The sequence below is a fragment of the Nuphar pumila genome, chromosome 3 (assembly GCF_984573655.1).
Source record: "Nuphar pumila chromosome 3, dmNupPumi1.hap1.1, whole genome shotgun sequence".
Taxonomy (NCBI): domain Eukaryota; kingdom Viridiplantae; phylum Streptophyta; class Magnoliopsida; order Nymphaeales; family Nymphaeaceae; genus Nuphar; species Nuphar pumila.
In genome coordinates, this window is record NC_143251.1 from 121,598,802 (window position 1) to 121,618,320 (window position 19,519).

Consider the following 19,519-nt stretch of genomic DNA (forward strand, 5'->3'; position numbering starts at 1 on the left):
GTCAGAAACTAGACTTTGTTAACCTAACCCAGTTCAGTTTTATTTATGTTACACACCTACACGCATCCCCACACCCAAGTTTTTTGAAATTGCCGTGTCACACCGTTCACACTCCACCTATGTGACAGCTGGAAATAGCGAATATTATATAAATTTTGCTAAAAAGCTATTGCAGGAGAAAATTCAAATGAAAGATTTGGGGCAGTTGCAATAATTGGGATAGATAGGTTTGACATTGCTTAACCTAAATATGACCTTGATCTTCTCAAAAGGATTGGTATGACTGAACACAAATCATTAAAGCTCCCACGACTCTAGAGACTCATTTGAAGGATGATGAAGATAGTTATTAGAATGTCCCAAGCAATTCAGAAGCATAGTTGGAGAACAAAACTTAACTTTAACCAATTTTGACATTGTTTTTTTCGTAAATCAAGTATGTTCATGTGCTCACAAGGACATCTCATCTAGATGTTGTGAAAAGAATATTTAGATATATGAAGGGGATATTGTTGGAGGGACTTCTCTATAAGAGATTGTTTTTTCATACAGATCAGACATCCATTAATATTATAGCAGATTTAGATGTCAATTGGGCTATCGACCCTAAACCGAAGGTCTATTTTTTGGTATTGTTTATATAATGTGCTCATTTGGTTTCAAGGAGCACTAGAAAGCAGACAACTACGACAAGGTCTAGCATAGGATCATGGCCAGAGTTACCAGAAGCTTCTTATATAGATGGGAAGCACACTTTCCGAGAATCGGCTTCCGAAACTTGATGAAAATCTCAATTCGTGTAATGAAATCAAGTAGAAAGCAAAATCATAATGTGTATAAGCACAAGAACAAGTCCTACAAGAGACGACCCAAATGCCAAAGGCAATACAAAAGCACTTAAGTATATACAATGGCTATAAAGAGCCTAAATGTGCACAAGTACAAGTCCACAAAGGGACAATACACGAGCCAATCAAATGGCAAATACATGAGATCATAATAGGCACCAAAGAGCATACATAAAAGAACACAAAAAACATACAACAACAACAACAACAACTACGCCTTCATCCCAAAACAATTGGGGTCAGCGATATGAACCAAAAAAGAAATTCATTTTGGGTCTTCCACATGAATCCTTTTCCTCCAATCATTTCTATCCAACGCCATGTCCTCGGTGAGGTTCAAAGCATTCATATCCTTTCCTATCATCTCCATCCAAGTCTTCCTAGGCCTACCCCGACCTCTTTTAACTAATATATTTTCCCATTTCTCCAACCTTCTAACTGGAGCATCATTAGGCCTTCGCCGAATATGTCCAAACCACCGTAAACGATTCTCTCGCATCTTATTTTCAATGGGTGCAACACCTACCTTCTTACGTATCTCTTCGTTCCGAATCTTATCTTTTATTGTATTTCCACACATCCATCTAAGCATCCGCATCTCAGCTACACTCATTTTTTGAATATGATGTCTCTTGGCAGCCCAACATTCCGTACCATATAGTAAAGCGGGTCTAATAGTCGTCCTATAAAACTTTCCCTTCAACCGCAATGGCATTCTACGATCGCACAGCACTCCAGTAGCACTTTTCCATTTCATACACCCAACCTTTATCCTATGATTTATCTCCATCAATTTCTCCATACTTTTGAATGATGGATCCCAAATATTTGAAATAATCATTCACCGGTATATCTTGCTCACCAAGCTTCACTACACTCCCATCACTACTTCGTTGCTTACTAAACCGACATTCCATATATTCAGTCTTACTCTTACTCAACTTAAAACCTCTAGCTTCCAATGTCTGTCTCCATAATTCTAACTTAGCATTAACCCCAGCTCTAGACTCATCAATCAAAACAATATCATCAGCAAACAACATACACCACGGTACATTTTCTTGAATTGATCTCGTAAGCTCATCCATCACTATCGCAAATAGGAAAGGGCTTAAAGCAGATCCTTGATGTAACCCAACCGTTATCGGAAAATTGGTTGTCACCCCTCCACAAGTGCGGACATTGGTTACTACTCCTTCGTACATATCTTTAATTATACTAATGTACTTGAGAGAAACACCTTTCTTCATCATTGTCCACCAGAGAACGTCCCTAGGTACTCTATCGTATGCCTTCTCTAAATCAATAAAAACCATATGCAAATTTTTGTTCCTCTCTCTATATCTTTCAATAAGTTGTCTAAGAAGATGTATAGCTTCCATAGTTGATCTTCCAGGCATAAAACCAAATTGATTCTCCGATACCATGACAACCTTCCTCAACCTAGACTCAATCACCCTCTCCCAAAGTTTCATAGTATGACTCATGAGTTTTATACCACGATAGTTTGTGCAATCTTGTATAATCAATGCATTTTAACACTCCCCTCTCCTCAAACTTTGTGAAAATATCTTCAAGAATATCAAGTCCAAAGATGACTTGATTAGCTCACAAGAAACACAAAGAGAATAGGTGCACAAAGGCACAAAGAAACACTCACAAAGGAGCACAAATGCACAAAGGCATAAAAAAGTCATCTTTTATTGAGGAAGAAAACACTCCAAAAGCATAAAATACAATGGGGAAACTCCCCTTATTTATAGACTATAATGGGACACAAGGAGGGGCTCCCATATAGACGTTGGAGCCCCTCCAACGATCATATTTATGACTATTGGAGGGGTCCAACATCTATTATGTGGACCCCTCATTTAATAATAAAAAAGAAAAAAGAAAAAAAAAATACATATTCAAGTGAATATGTGAGTTACATGTGAAAAGACAGATTTACCCCTAGAGGGTATTACAAAGAAAATATATATGAATATATATATAAATAGATAGATACATAGACATATATATGAAATATATATGTATATGTATCTCTCTCTCTATATATAAATATATATTAAATACAATTTAACACTCTCCCTCAAACTTACGGTGTAATGACCGAAAGTTTACCAAAGAGAAAATTGAATCTAGGAGAACATAGCGCCTTAGTAAAAAAGTCATCCAATTGATATTCTGATGTTACATAAGGAAGATCTATAACTTTCTTCATATATTCTTCTCTAACATAATGGCAGTCCATCTCGATATACTTCGTGGGCTCATGAAAGGTGTGACTTTTAGCAATATAGATTGCACTCTTGTTATCACAACACAACTTCGTGGTCTCTTGAACATGAATCCCCATGTCCTCCAATAGCTGACGAATCCAAACAATCTCCATGGTTGTAGTTGTCATGGCTCGATATTCGGCTTCAGTAGATGATAGAGATACCTTTTGTTGCTTCTTACATCTCTAAGAAATTAATGATTTACCTAAGAATACGCAAAAACCCGTGGTAGAGTGATGATTATTTGGATCACCTCCCCAATCAGAATCACTATAAGCAATTAAATTTAGCTTAGAAGATGAAGATAGAAATACTCCCTTATTCAAAGATCTCTTTATATATCTGATGATTCAAAGAATTGTACTCATATGAATTAATGTAGGTGCATGCTGGAATTGACTTACAACATGAACGGCATGTGAAATATCAGGTCTAGTGACGCTAAGAAACATCAAAGACCCAACCAGTTGCCTGTAAGGAGTGAGATCTTTTAGGATAACCCCATCATTGATTTTTAACTTTGTTTCTGTCACTTCAGGAGTTTCACAAACTTTATCATCTGTAATTCCTGACCTGTCAATAATCTCAAATGCAAGTTTAGTTTGAGATAAGAAATAACCCCTACGAGAGTAGGCAACTTCAATGCCTAAAAAATATGTCAGAAATCCTAAGTCTGACATTTCAAATTGATCTTTTAGTATAGACTTTATACTCTTAATCCATTTAATATTATCACCTTTAATTAACATATCATCAACATATAATAATAAAATCATAATTCCTGCATTGGATTTCTTGACAAACAAGGCCGTGTCAGTAAAACGTAAAGTAAATCCATTTTCTATCATTAAATTATTAAACCAATCAAACCAAACTTTTTGAGCTTGTTTTAAATCATAAAGAGCTTTCTGAAGGCGAAGAACTTTACCTTTAGGAACATTCATTCCTGGTGGAGCATCCATATAGACTTTTTCGTTAAGATCACCACTCAAAAAGGCATTTTTAACATCCATTTGATATATGTTCTATTTTTTAATTAAAGCAATAGTAATAAGACACCTAACAGTAACTGTTAAGAATAGTCGACCACTTAAAGTCTTTATTCTTAAAGGTTGTTTTTAGGTATTTTATATATAATAAGGGACCCATATGTAATTTTAACCTTTTAGCTAATCTCTATTTAACTAAGAGGAGATTAGACCTAATACAACTTTGACGTTTTTTCTTCTATCTCTCTTTCTTCCTCTCTCTCTCTCCCTCTTCTTTTCTCTCTTTGCCTCGGTTTCTGTGTATTCTACATGGTATCAGAGCAGTCAACCCTGGGAACGTGATCTCATGTTCTGCGCCAAGTTCGAGTGAAGGACAGTAGATTACGTGAAGAAAAATAAAAGATGTGATCGATCTCTGTTTTGAAAAATAAGTGATACAGATCTGATAACAAATTTGAGGTCTGACAAATGTCATGACTCAGATCTGTAGTCAGATCTAAAGGTTACGATGGATCTATATATCCATGTCGACAGGATCGAGTAGCTACAGGTACAGGTGCTATGCAAAAGTCGTGAAGTTGGATTTTTTTTTGGATCCGATCTGGTTAGTTCAAATCTTATAATGGATCTGAGTGGGGTAAAGAATAACTATGTTCAGTCGTGGATCTGGCTGTCGAGGGATTTTTTTTGAAGTAGTCATTTTTTTTGTTAAAATTTAGATCTGATCACAGATCTGGTGGTGTCGTGAATCTTGCATTGGGTGGAGTAGTTGGTCTGAGATTTGTTCATATTAGATCATCTATTAAAAAAAAATTGAACCTGGATCGATGTCGTTTTTTTTTAACTGATTTCTTTTGGATCCGATCTGGTTAGTTCAGATCTGATCTCAGATTAGGTGTGCCATGGTTCTGCACCGTCTTTGGTGTCATCTTAAGTTTTGCATCGTGTGGAGCAGACCGTATGGTCTTGAAGCATTCAGTTTTTTGTGGAGTGGAGAGTAAATGTGAACGAATTTCTTTTTGGAATCTACCAGATTTACAAACTGTGAAAAATTTTGTTTCACGTGGTCGTTTGTTGCAGCAATGTTATTGGCAATATTTCTTGAGTTAGCGGCATTCACTATGGGTGAAGTTCTGAAATTTGATTCCAAGAATGAGACTATTGGGGAATATAAAGCCTTTGCAAATCCTTTCTCTTATGGTTCTTCTGTGAAATTAAATGAAACGAACTATGCCAGGTGGTCCAGAATGTTTATGATGTCGGTATCTGGACATCGTAGAAAACATATTCTGTTGAAAACTGAACCAAATGATGAAGTGGGAAAATATATTACTTGGGACGAAGATAATGACATTGTTATGTCATGGATCATGAATAGCATCGAACCTCATATTGCAGATGGTTTAATTTATTATACCACAACTAAACAGATGTGGGACAATCTTCGAGATACATACTCTCAAGAGACTAATGTGAGCCGTATTTTCCAAGTTGAACAGGAGATATATAACTTGCAGCAGGGTGATCAGACCTTGGCACAGTACTATGCCTCAGTTAAAGCTGCTTTTGAAAGACTTAATGCTCATAGGCCACTGTGTTGTTCAAAGCAAAAAGACCATCAAGAACAGACTATGGTTGCTCGGTTCCTCACAGGCTTATCTTCAGACTTCTCAGTTGCTAAAGTTCAAATGTTGACCAGGTCTGATGTTCCTACCCTTGCTGATGCATACAATCGTTCGAGTAAACTTGTCATATCTCTTCCACAATCTCAACCTATATCTCAGACATCTGCTCTAGCTGCTCCATCTAGTTATGGAAGAGGAAATCATCTAAATATTAGAGGACGAGGTCGTGGAAGAGGTATGAGAGGTAGAGGTAAACTCCAATGTACTTTTTGCAAAAAATCAGGACATTTAGAAGGTCGTTGCTGGGATAAACATAGACGGCTTGCCTTTCCTACATCGAAGCCTAATGTTCCAAAAGCTAATGTTACAAAATTAGAGGTAGCGAATGACACCACTTCTCCAAGTGACTATATCACCCTGAGTCGTGCAGAATATGGTGAACTGGTCGTTCATCGTCCTTCAAGCTCCTCTTCTCCTGTAGCTGGTGTGGCCTACTCAACAGGAGACCATCTTCATCCCCATGATAGTAAGTGGATCATTGACTCTGGTGCATCTAGACATCTATGTGGAAACTCTCAAAATCTTTCAGATCTAAAGGTTATTACTGCACATCGGGGGGTCTCATTAGCAGATGGGAGTTCCTCTCCGGTTATTGGTCAGGGAAATGTTTCTATATCCTCTTCTTTGCAGTTGAAAAATGTTTTTCTTGCTCCTTCATTTCCTCAAAGTTTACTCTCAATGAGTTGTCTTACAAAAGAGCTAAACTGTAGAGTGATATTTGATCCTGTGTGTTGTCATTTTAAAGATTTGCTGCCGTCATTTTCAGGATTTGCTGACGGGAAAGAAGATTGGTGGAGGCTATGAAGAAAATGGAGTCTACTATCTATATCACCCAATGGAAAACATTTATGCTGCAGTCGAGTATTCCTCCAGTCCTGTTCAGTGACATCGTCGTCTCAAACATCCTTCATTGTCAAAGCTTCGTCGTGTTTTTCCTCAAATTTCGTCTACTACATCATTTCAGTGTAAAGCATGCCAGTTGGGCAAGCATCATCGGAGTTCGTTTCCTTCTAGTCAGAGTCAGTCTAGTCATAAAGTCTTTGAACTTCTTCATGCAGATGTATGGGGTCCTAGTAAGATTCTTACCAGGACTCAGTGTCGTTATTATCTTGTCATTGTTGATGATTTTTTTAAGTTGTCTTGGGTATTCTTAATAAAAGAAAGATCTGAAGTTCCTAATATTCTCAAATCTTTGGTCATTGAAATAAAAACCCAGTTTGAGTCAGTTGTTAAGATTATTTGCACTAATAATGTTCTTGAGTTTAAAACCACAACACTATTATAATTTTATCGTGATCATGGAATTCAACCTCAAACCTCTTGTGCCTATACTTCTCAGCAAAATGGGGGTGGTTGAACGAAAACACAGGCATCTCCTTAACGTAGCACGCACCCTTATGATTCAATCCAATGTTCCTGCTTCATATTGAGGTGATGCAGTTACCACTGCCTGCTACTTGATTAACCGCATGCCTTCTTCATCTGTAGAAGACCAAATCCCTTTACAAATCCTGTATCCGAGTGCACCTCTCTTTCCTCTTTCGCCCAAGGTATTTGGGTGTGTTTGCTTTGTGCATAGACTTGGACCTGATCGTGATAAGTTAGCACCTCAAGCCACTAAGTGTATATTTATAGGCTATCCAAAAAACCAAAAGGGGTATCAATGTTATGATCATATCTCTCGTCGGAAGTATGTCAGTGCAGATGTATCCTTACTGGAGTTCCTTCCATACTATTCTAGTACTAGTACTCGACAGCAATCTAATCATGATGACTCTTTTCCACTTCATGTTCCTCCTCTTCCTTTGGAATCGGTGCCCTTATTATCGAATCCAACTCCACCTCCCTCACGGTTTCACAATCCTCCATTGGTGTATGTGCATAGAGCTCCCACTCCTCAGGTGCCGCCATCTACTTCTTCTCCTGAGGTAAGTACTCCTGATAGCGATGACATTCATGCTGATGATAACAGGCCAATAGATCTGTGGAAGGGGACACGACAAGGTACCTTATAACTTATATCTAAGTTTGTGTCAGATGTCAGACTCGGTAATCAGATGAAAGCTTTTATTTCCGCCTTAACCGCTGAAACTATTCCTATGAGTTATCAACAGGCAGTTCTCGATAGTCGATGGAAGCAGGCTATGCAAGATGAAATGGATGTTTTGCAGTCTCAACAGACATGGGACCTTGTTGATCCCCCAGAGGATGTGGACATTGTTGGATGCAAATGGGAATATATACCATTAAGTATAACTCAGATGGTTCAATTGAAAGGTATAAGCAACAAGCAATTCTCGATAGTCGATGGAAGCAGGCTATGCAAGATGAAATGGATGTTTTGCAGTCTCAACAGACATGGGACCTTGTTGATCCCCCAGAGGATGTGGACATTGTTGGATGCAAATGGGAATATACCATTAAGTATAACTCAGATGGTTCAATTGAAAGGTATAAGGTCAGGTTAGTAGCAAAAGGCTATACTCAGACATATGGGGTTGATTTCTTTGAGACCTTTTCTCCTGTGGCACGAATGGGCACCATTCGTCTTGTTCTTTCTCTAGGTGTTCACCATGGATGGAGTTTGTGTCAGCTAGATGTGAAAAATACATTTTTATATAGAGATTTGTCTGAGACTGTCTATATGCAACAACCTCCTACGTTCGAGGTTGAGGGGGAGTGTCAGAAAGTGTGTAGATTAAGAAAGGTGATATATGGTTTAAAGCAAAGTCCTCGGGCATGATTTCAAAAGTTGTTTGAAGTAATGTCAAAGTTTGGCTTTAATAGATCAGAGTCCAATCACACATTATTTATTAAGACAACTAACTCAGGCATAATAGTTATGGTGGTATATGTGGATGACATCATCCTTACAGGAGATAACATGAATGATATTGTAGCTACAAAGGCTCATCTTCAAAAACATTTTGTTACAAAAGACCTTAGTTCCCTTAGATACTTTCTGGGCATAGAAGTAGTCAGGGCTAGTAAGGGTGTGGTTTTGTCACAACGGAAGTATGCTCTTGATTTACTAAAAGAAACAAGAATGTTGGGAGCTACACCAGCAAATATTCCCATGGATAACAAAGTTCATTTGTTGGAAGAGGGGTCAAAACCTGTTGAAAGCAGAAGATATCGCTCACTGGCAGGAAAGTTACTATATGTGACAGTGACTAGACCTAATATTGCTTTGGCTGTAAGCAAGGTTAGCCAATTCATGGACAAACCGACTGAAGTACACTAGAATGCTGCAACGATGATACTCAAATACTTAAAATCTTCTTCTGGAAAAGGGTTATTATTCAAGAAAGGGGGTACCTTGGAGTAAGTTGTTTACTCTGATGCTGATTATGCTGGGTCTATAGATGATAGGAAATCTACCACATGATTCTGTGTATTTGTGGGAGGTAACTTAATTTCTTGGAGAAGCAAGAAGCAAACCGTGGTTGCTAGGTAGAGTGCCGAATCAGAATATAGGGTTATGGCCCAAACAACAGCTGAATTGATGTGGGTTTGAACTATGTTGAGTGATCTTCAAGTGAAGGTTCCATCTCCTATGGTGATGATGTGTGATAACAAGGCGGCTACATATATAGCAAATAATCCAGTATTTCATGAGAGGACAAAACATATTGAAGTTGACTGTCACTACATAAGAGATATGGTTCAAGCTGGACATATCTCTACCAAGCATGTTAGCTCGAGAACCAAGTTGCAGATATTTTTACAAAGCCTCTTGCCAGACCCAGTTTCTGAGCATGATTGATATCTATGCTCCAGCTTGAGGGGGAGTGTTAAGAATGGTCGACCACTTAAAGTCTTTATTCTTAAAGGTTGTTTTTAGGTATTTTATATATAATAAGGGACCCATATGTAATTTTAACCTTTTAGCTAATCTCTATTTAATTAAGAGGAGATTAGACCTAATACAACTTTTTGATGTTTTTTCTTCTATCTCTCTTTCTTCCTCTCTCTCTCACTCTCTCTTCTTTTCTCTCTCTGCCTCGGTTTCTGTGTATTCTACAGTAATCATACGCACAACGAGGGCAAAAGCTTCATCGTAGTCTATTCCATATTTTTGACTATACCCTTTAGCAACTAGACGAGCTTTATACCTTTCAAGAGACTCATCACTCTTGGTCTTGACCTTGAAAACCCATCTAAATCCTATATTCTTCTTTTCACTAGGAAGATCCTGAAATTCTCAAGTTTTAGCTTTTCTAAGAGCTCTAAGTTCATTATCCATAGCTTTCCTCCATTCAACAATTGTCTTGGCTTATTCAAAGTTTTTAGGTTTCACATATGAATGGATAGCTCTAAGGCATGCTCTATATTTAGGTGAGAAGGATTCATAGGATATAAACCTAGAAGAAATTCTTCTAGCTCTTTCGGTTCTTCGAGGATTTAGATCATTTCTGGAGGTAGGCTCACTACATTCATTGATGAGAAGAGTTGTTATTCTCTTCTATATTTTCATTATCACTAAGATCGTTATATACGAGTTCATCATCACTAGAAACATCATCATTTATAGATAACAACTCAAACAAAAAAGAATAATCCATATTTTCTTTATAAGGTTCACATTCTTCAAAACCACTAACATTTTTCAAAGAGGTTACATTCCTAAAAACATAATTTAGCATTTTTAATATCATAGCATCTAAAACCTTTTTGAGTTTCAAAATATCCAAGAAATGCATAAGGAATAGCTTTTGGTGAGAGTTTATCAGTTTTATCCGTAAGAACAAAAAATTTGCATCAAAGAACTCTCAACCTATTGCAATCGGGTTGTTTTTTATATAGAATTTCAAAAGGTGAGATTTTATTTAAATTTTTTGAGGAAAGACGATTTATAAGATAAACGGATGCAAGAGTCGACTCAGCTCAAAATCTTTTAAGAATGTTTTAAGAAATAAACAAAGTTCTAGTGGTTTCAATAATATGCCTATGTTTTCTTTCGACTAAAACATTTTGTTGAGGTGTTTTGGGACAAGATTTTTGATGAACAATTTCATAGTTTTCAAGATAATTTTTAAATTCATTTGAAAGATATTCACCTCCGGAGTCGGTCCAAAGAATCTTTAAGTTACCATTAAATTGATTTTTAATCATCATGTGATATGCCTTAAATGATACAAAAACCTCATATTTATATTTAAGAAAATATATCCAACAATATCTAGAATAATCATCAACAAAAATAACATAATATGCATACCCTCCTTTAGATATAACAGGTGCCGATTCCCATACATCCAAATGCACGAGTTCAAATGGTTTGGTTGTAAACATAGATCTTTGTTCAAAAGGTAAGCTTCTTATTTTTTCAAGAATACAATCATTACAAGTGAAGTCATTTTTACAAAGATCTTTAACAAAATGTAAATAAGAAAGTTTAATGACATTAGGATGCCCAAGTCTTTTATGCCAAACATTTATATCTTTATGTTGAACAATATTACAAAATGAATGTTTTGGAATTTGTAGAAACTCCATGCAGTAGAGATCTCCTTTTCTAGAGCCTTCCCTAATCAACTTCCCGAACCGGCGAACCTATACCCAACATTTATTTGATGAGAACTTAATATCACATCCATGGTCCGAGAGTTGAGAGACCGAAAGCAAATTTAAATTTAATTTTGGTATAAATCTAACTTTGAGAATAAAAAAATATTGTTTTTCAAAGTTTCCAACTCCTTTGATTTCAAGAGAAGTGCCATTTGAGGTTGAAACAAAAGATGGTAAAACATTTTTTGTATATTCGAAAAATGCAAAAATATTGAGTCATGTGAAAAGAGACACCTGAATCTAAAAGCCAAAGAATCTTACCGAGAGGAGAAGAAGTTGATATGGCGGCACCGAAAATGGATCATTTGAAGAGAGGTTGAAGAGCCTCAATGACTTGACTTAATGATAATGCACCATTGTTGGAAGTAGATGGATTTTCCTCCTTGTGTGATTGAAATGTGGTAGACATAGCCACCTTCTTCTTCCACTTTGGACAAACCGGCTTAATATGTCCCGGTTCTTTACAAAAATGACAAATAATTTTTCTACTCCCTTCCTTGATTCCATCTTCTATTTTGGCCTCCTTCTCTTACTCCTTGATTTTGATTTTGAAACTTGTTGAAATGAGGAGGCTTATATATTTTTAAATTGTTTATAAGCCTAAAGATGACATAAGCTCCTTAATTTTTATCTTTAGTTGAAGGCATATCTAAAACACTTTGATTGGTTTTACCCATTCCAATGCGAGTTTTTTCTCCACTTAGCTTAGCAAGAACATCTTCAAGAGGTAGAGAAGTGAAAGAAGATAAAAGAGAAGATCTTATTTGCTCAAATTCGGGTCTAAGCCCATTCAAGAAATTAAAAAATCGATCTTCCTCTAATTGTTTGTGTCGTCGCTCAATGGCTTCTCCACTCCATTTTGGTTCAAGAATAACAAGCTCGTCCCAAATAGATGATAATTCAGCGAAATATTCTCTAATGGTCATTTTGCCTTTTTGAAAAGTCAACGCCCTTTTTTGTAGGTAATATTTATGAGATAAATCTCTCGAGGTATACATCCTCTCAAGATATTCCCAAACTTGGGACGCCTTTTTAAGCTTCAAAATGTTGGCATTGATTTAGTCTCAACCGAAGAAAAAATATATGAAAGGATTTTGTAGTTTATCTCCCATTCTTTATGTTTTTTGTTATATTCTTTAAAAGTTTTTACTCTTTCATCTCCATCAAGGACTTTTATTTTTCCTTTTTCAACTATAGTAATTTTTAGCTCAGGTTTCGGAATTGTACCTTTGATATAGCCTCATAACTCTTTGCCCTTGATGTGAGCTTCCATATTACCAGCCCAATCATGATAGTTTGACCCGTTGAGTTTGAATCTGAGGAAAAAATGAGTCCTTTTCTACCACTGAGGAGCTTTTATGGGAAGCAAAAGAGTCTTTAAAATTAGAACACTTACCACAACGGGTCTTCTTTTTGTTATTTCTTGAAGCACATCAACCAGAAAGAATCTTGCAATAGCCTTCCACGCCAAAGTAGAAGAGAGAGAAGGCATGATTTTCGAGGCATCGATCACGATGGCTATAGCATACACTTTCACTTCTCATAAACCAAACTCGGATACCATGTGAAAATATCTTCAAGAATATCAAGTCCAAAGATGACTTGATTAGCTCACAAGAAACACAAAAGAGAATAGGTGCACAAAAGTACAAAGAAACACTCACAATGGAGCACAAATGCACAAAGGCATAAAAAAGTTATCTTTTATTGAGGGAGAAAACACTCCAAAAGCATAAAAATACAATGGGAAAACTCCCCTTATTTATAGACTACAATGGGACCCAAGGAGGGGCTCTCATATAAACGTTGGAGGGATCCAACGTCTATTATGTGGACCCCTCATTCAATAATAAAAAAAACAAAAAAGAAAAAGAAGAAAAAGAAAATACATATTCAAGTGAATATGTGAGTTAAATGTGAAAACACATATTTACTCCTAGAGGGTATTACAAAGAAAATATATATTTATATATACAAGTAGATAGATACATAGACATATATATGGAATATATATTATATGTATCTCTCCCTCTATATATATAAATATATATATTAGATAGAATTTAACAAACTTACGGTGTGTGATATACCAAAATTTTGAAAATACAAAAAGAAACAAAGAGAATGATCCAAGTCTTCAATGATAATCTTCACCAAATGCCTTCGTCGATTATCTCCATTTTCATGATGCATCAAAAATAAAATTTCTTTCTCATCCCATAGCATCTTTAAGAACATGCAGACATAACAAAACAAAGGTTTCAACTACACAAAAGAAGATATTCTAACCAAATAGTTATTAAATGAAAACATTAACCCAATAGTTAAAAAAAAGTTATAAAATACATGTACATAGTTTCAAAACAAATATATATATATATGAAGAGGGGATGGTTAAGTTTCCCAACAAAACATAGAGGCACTATAAACTAAACAATTTTAAAAGCGAGTCTGATATGCACCTTAAGCAATAATTTTTAAGATTTAGAAACTTTAGCAACAATTCAAGCAAGGTATAATAGCCATTAAAGTAACTATAAGGAATACAAACAAAACAACAACAACTACGCCTTCATCCCAAAACAATTGGGGTCGGCGATATGAACCAAAAAAGAAAATCATTTTGGGTCTTCCACATGAATCCTTCTCCTCCAATCATTTCTATCCAATGCCATGCCGTCGGTGAGGTTCAAAGCATTCAAAGTAACCATAAGGAATATACTTCAAAATCAATTTTTAAGAATTTCTTGTTTAAACAATAACATATTTTTCAAGAAAACATAAATTTTGAACATAATAGAATTTTGATCCCTAAAGTTCATAAGACAAGTACATTTTACACATAACATAAATAATTGTGTAATAATGTCCTAAAAGCTTAGGTAAACATTTCAAATAAAGATACACTCATTAATTATACTAAGCAAAATACATGTTAAGAACTCCAAGGAGTTTACAATAAATGAGGTATTAATTAAATTCATACAAAACACACAAGACAACCAACGTGGAACAAATCTAAATATAGTCAACATACACAAATGTCAGCAATAATCATACTAGTGACCATGTGTTAAAATGTATCATTCAATCTTTGTAATCTTATATATATTTTATATATATAAAGGATGATACATATACATATATGGTATATATGCATATGTATCTTCCTAATTATATATATAAAATATATATTTCTTTATTGTTAGGCATAAGGGCAGTTTAGTCATTTCCCCTTTTTACGCATATTCCATTTGGAATGTGTTTGCAATTTTTTTTATTTTTTTATTTTTTTATTTTTTCATTTTTGTGGTTTGCGCCACCTAGGAAGGCTCCCCAAAGAGTCGTTGGGGGCTCCCAACGACTCCTTGAGAGCCCCCTATGTGACTCCTCTCTTGTGTTATAAATAGGGGTCTCCCCCTTGTAATTCATTGACTCCTATGGAGGAGCTTTTGCTCCATGTAATGGGTGTTACACCCTTCCTTTCTTCAATAATATTAACTTATGCCTTATAGGCATTTTTGCCCCTTTGTGGGTTTATGTGTTAGCACATTATGTTCTTGTGTTTTCCCCTTTAGTGGGTATATTCGCACTTCATGTGCATGTGTATTGGTTCATTATTGAACCTAATATATTCAAAGTTGTTTCCTAACATGGTATCAGAGCAAGGTTGGGATCGAGTTGCTCTTTGTTGCATTGGGAAGCGTGCTATTCAAGAAATTTTAAAGAAGAATGGTGAAGTTCTCGTTTCTCTCTTTTGCTTCTTAAAATTATTTGGTATGCATTATATTTCTTTAAGTATTATGCATTATAAAGAATTAGATATGTTTTTGCATATGTGTTTCTCTCTTTTGCTTCTTAAAAATATTTGGTATGCATTATATTTCTTTAAGTTTTGAGCATTATAAAGAATTAGATATGTTTTTGCATATGTGTTCTCCATGTCATTATGAGTTTGGATTCTTAACAATTCCATTGAACTTTTTATATTATTCTCTTTCGTATGTCTTTTCTTGAAAAATAAGTTTTTAAAGAAAGTTATGTTAGAAGTAAAATGTTTGCGAGAGATGTAGCATTGCTCACATACTCTCATCATAATTATGTCATATTAAAGGTATGTGTTTACCCTAAAAAAAATGTCCTATATGAGGTTTTTTCATAATAACATGTCTTTGAAAAATGATGTTTTATTTTCCTACCTAATGAGTTCTTTTTCATACGAGCAATGTTTGATTAAGAAGGCATTTTTATAGTATCGGTTGAATTAAGTTTTGAAAATGATCTCATAAAATATGGTTATTCTCTTTTCATTCTTCAATTCAATTTCAAGAATATGTTTTATTATAAGATTTATGGTCTTCATTAATGTTGCATACTTATTACATATGTTTTAAATATTTCATGTTGTGTTTATTTAAAACATATTCATGCCATTGGTTATAATCTATTAAGTCATATAATATTATGAATTTTTGTTTATAGATTTATGCCATAACGCAATCCTAGTATTCCCTTTGGGATTTTCTCCACTTTAATAAAGTTTTCCCTCATTTGAGAATTTTGTTTGTTGGATCTCTCTTTGAGAGGCCTTTTGATCCTTGTGAGTATATACTCTTTGAGAAGATTTCATGATTGTTATAAGCTTCTTTTTAATATTGGTTTTTTTATGAGATTTTTTTAAATATTACCATCTTTGTGAAAGCTGGAGAGTCTCAAGCATTTGCTCCTTTTATAAAATACATGCATTATTGCATGTTTGCTATTATTATGTTTTTTGCGTATTTTGTTCAAGTGTTGTGAGAGTGTCTGCGTACACTTCTTTTTATAAAGTATTCATGCTTGTATGCGTATTGTCTATTCATAGACATTTTCACATGGTACTCTCTTTTCAATAAAGAGATGATATATATTGCCTTCCTTAGGGTTTGTTTTGTCCCTTAGTGGACTTGTGAGATTGTTTTTTATCATTATAAGTGCTTCCGCAATATCTTGTTACATGTCCTAAATTTGCTCATTTAAGATTATTGTCATTCTACATCTTGGTATGCATATAATTGCAATTTATAAAGGCTTGATTTGATTCTTAGATTATTCCAAATCCGTCCTCACACATGACATTGCTTAAATATTTCATGTTGTGTTTATTAAGTCTTTTGATAATGATCATGATTGAACATAATTTCGTATTTATGCAAAATTATTACAAGGCATATTGTTGTGATTAATTATGTTGGACCTTTGAATCGGCCCTCTTTGTAAAATCACATATTTGGAAAATGATTTCCCTAAGTGTTCATTGCCTTTTTATGACATTTATTTTTATCCATCACAAATTATATGATGCATCAATCCTTTTTGTATGACCTTATTGTTATATTAGAGATGATTGTTGAGGTGAGTTAAGGGCACCTTGTGTTATGTCATTTTAGATTGTCCAATTACCATATTAAAGATGGTTGTTGAGGTGAGTTATGGGCACCTTGGGACTCTAGAATGATTTGTTATATGATCTCTAATTATGAGTGTGTCACTCGTTTTCTTTTGGTCATTGATCTTATGGATGCTCTTATTTATATATAAATGTGATGGATATATGGTGTCTTGGAACCTTAAATGTTTTAAGGTATATTTAATTCAAGGGTTTGGGGATTATTGCCCAACCTTTTATTGCTTATGAATCTTATGAGTGCATTTGCACATTTGTGATTTCGTGTTTTACATGCTTTTGTGCACAAGTGTTCCAAGTGTTCTTGTTGTGCGTATGTGCACATATTTATTTTCAAAATATTGTCCAAAGTTTTATTTATATGTTTGTCATTACAAGTTTTCCTATCTAAGTGTCATCATATGTAGACAAGACGTATTATTACACCATTGTGTGTTGGTAGCCCTTTGTTGGTTTTGTTCTCTTGGTCTAGTAGCTGAACACACTTGTCTTGAGTGTTATTATATGTAGACAAAGCACGTTGATTCACACCATGGTGTGTGATTTTAGTCCATGTTGGCATTTGTGTCCTTGTTCTAGTCGCTGAGATGTATGCCCATAGTTGGCTTCTTTCACTCATTTCAAGTATCATTTTATGTAGACAAGAAATGTATTGTGTTTTAGCTCATGGTTGACTTGATACTCTTGTTCTAGTAGCTGAACATACTTAGTCTTGAGTGTTTTTTTACGTAGACAATAGATGCTTTTGGTCCATGTTGGCGTGTATTCTCTTGTTCTTATCGTTGATGCACTCATTTCAAGTATTATTACATGTAGACAAGAGGTTCTTTTACACACCGTTGTGTGTGTCATTGGCCTTTAATGGCATTATATTTATGTTCTTGATCTAGTAGCTTACACACTTAATATGTGGGTTTTGGAGGACTAATGAGGTAGTTGCTTGTAATGGATGAATTATTGTTGAAATTTGTGAAATTTTATTCATATTTTGTCTTTTAAATATACAAGTGAATCATATCATTAATATGCATATTTTAAAATCAAATTGATTTTTTGGTCACCTTTTATATTTGATATGCAAAATGAGTTTTTGTAGTTGCAATCATTTGAGTGAGATGTTCCTAAATGTGTAAGGTTCTCTACTCAAATAACTCTCATTATTTTGCCTCTTAAGTGGACTTAAAACCTTTTGAACTCTTGTGTTTTATACACTCTTTTGAGCATTTCCCTCTTGAAATCGCTTTCAAAGGACTTGCTAAAATCAATAACACTTGTCTTTCTATCTTATCGGTTCATATAATATTACTTGACTAAAGTATGATTGGAGCATGATCATTAATGACTATTTTAGATGCTGATTCATTTTATGATATTATATGCATATGCTCATTATGGCCTTTTTAGCCCTCATTCAATAAATTATGTGCAACTTATGCCTCTTCGTAGGCTTCTTGTGGTGTTCCTTGTGGACCATTATGTTATTCCTCGTTATGAGGTTATGTTTGTCCAATGTTGGACTTTATGAATGCATTATGCATTCTTGTAATTTGTTTCCGCTCCCTCTTCAACATGGTATATGATTATGAAAAAATGGTTTTCTAAAATCATTTTGCATACATAAGTAATTATCTTGTTCCATCAAATCCTGTGATGAATTATGCATAGAATATCTTTTTGCACCATTACTTTAAGATGAATTATATGATATGATTTTTTTTTGTTAATTCATCTTATTTGGAATATTTCACTTGATTAAAGTGCAAAGATATCTTTTACTTGGACCTCTTCTTGATTTGTTCCACAAGATCTTGAAGATAAGAGGAAAATAAGTACCTTGGATAGATCATGAAATGTGCTCATCGTTAAAGACTTTGGAGGAAGACATTTGCAAATTTCAATGGCATTCGGACTGAAGGCTCTTGAAGCCTTGAGATTCTTCCTCTTGCATTCTTCAATCTTTTCGTTCCCCCACGCAAAGTTTGAGGGGGGTATTGAAATGTATCATTCAATCTTTATAATCTTATATATATTTTATATATATAAAGGATGATACATATACATATATGGTATATATGCATATGTATCTTCCTAATTATATATATAAAATATATATTTCTCTATTGTTAGGCATAGGGGTAGTTTAGTCATTTTCCCTTTTTACGCATATTCCATTTGGAATGTGTTTGTAATTTTATTTTTATTTTTTTATTTTTTCATTTTTGTGGTTTGCGCCACCTAGGGAGACTCCCCAAAGAGTCGTTGAGGAGCCCCCAACGGTGACAAATGTGACCGTTGGGGGCTCCAACGACTCCTTGGGAGCCCCCTATGTGGCTCCTCTCTTGTGTTATAAATAGGGGTCTCCCCCTTGTAATTCATTGACTCTTTTAGAGGAGCTTTTGCTCCATGTAATGGGTGTTACACCCTTCCTTTCTTCAATAATATTAACTTAGGCCTTATAGGCATTTTTGCTCCTTTGTGGGTTTATGTGTTAGCACATTATATGCTTGTGTTTTCCCCTTTAGTGGGTATATTCGCACTTCATGTGCATATGTATTGGTTCATTATTGAACCTAATATATTCAAAGTCGTTTCCTAACACCATGCACCAACAATACTGGCTATCTAAATTGACAATAAATACCAGCTACAACCACAAGAAATAAACATCTCTCACCTTACAAATGATTGTAAAACTTCA

At 34.9% G+C, this 19,519-nt stretch overlaps 1 protein-coding gene across 3 annotated transcripts in view; it reads right to left on the bottom strand.

The window, feature by feature from the left end:
• The window catches only part of LOC149843519 (E3 ubiquitin-protein ligase DA2-like), a 52,887-nt gene that overhangs the window by 23,419 nt on the left and 9,949 nt on the right, over positions 1–19,519 (bottom strand). The window lies entirely within an intron of this gene.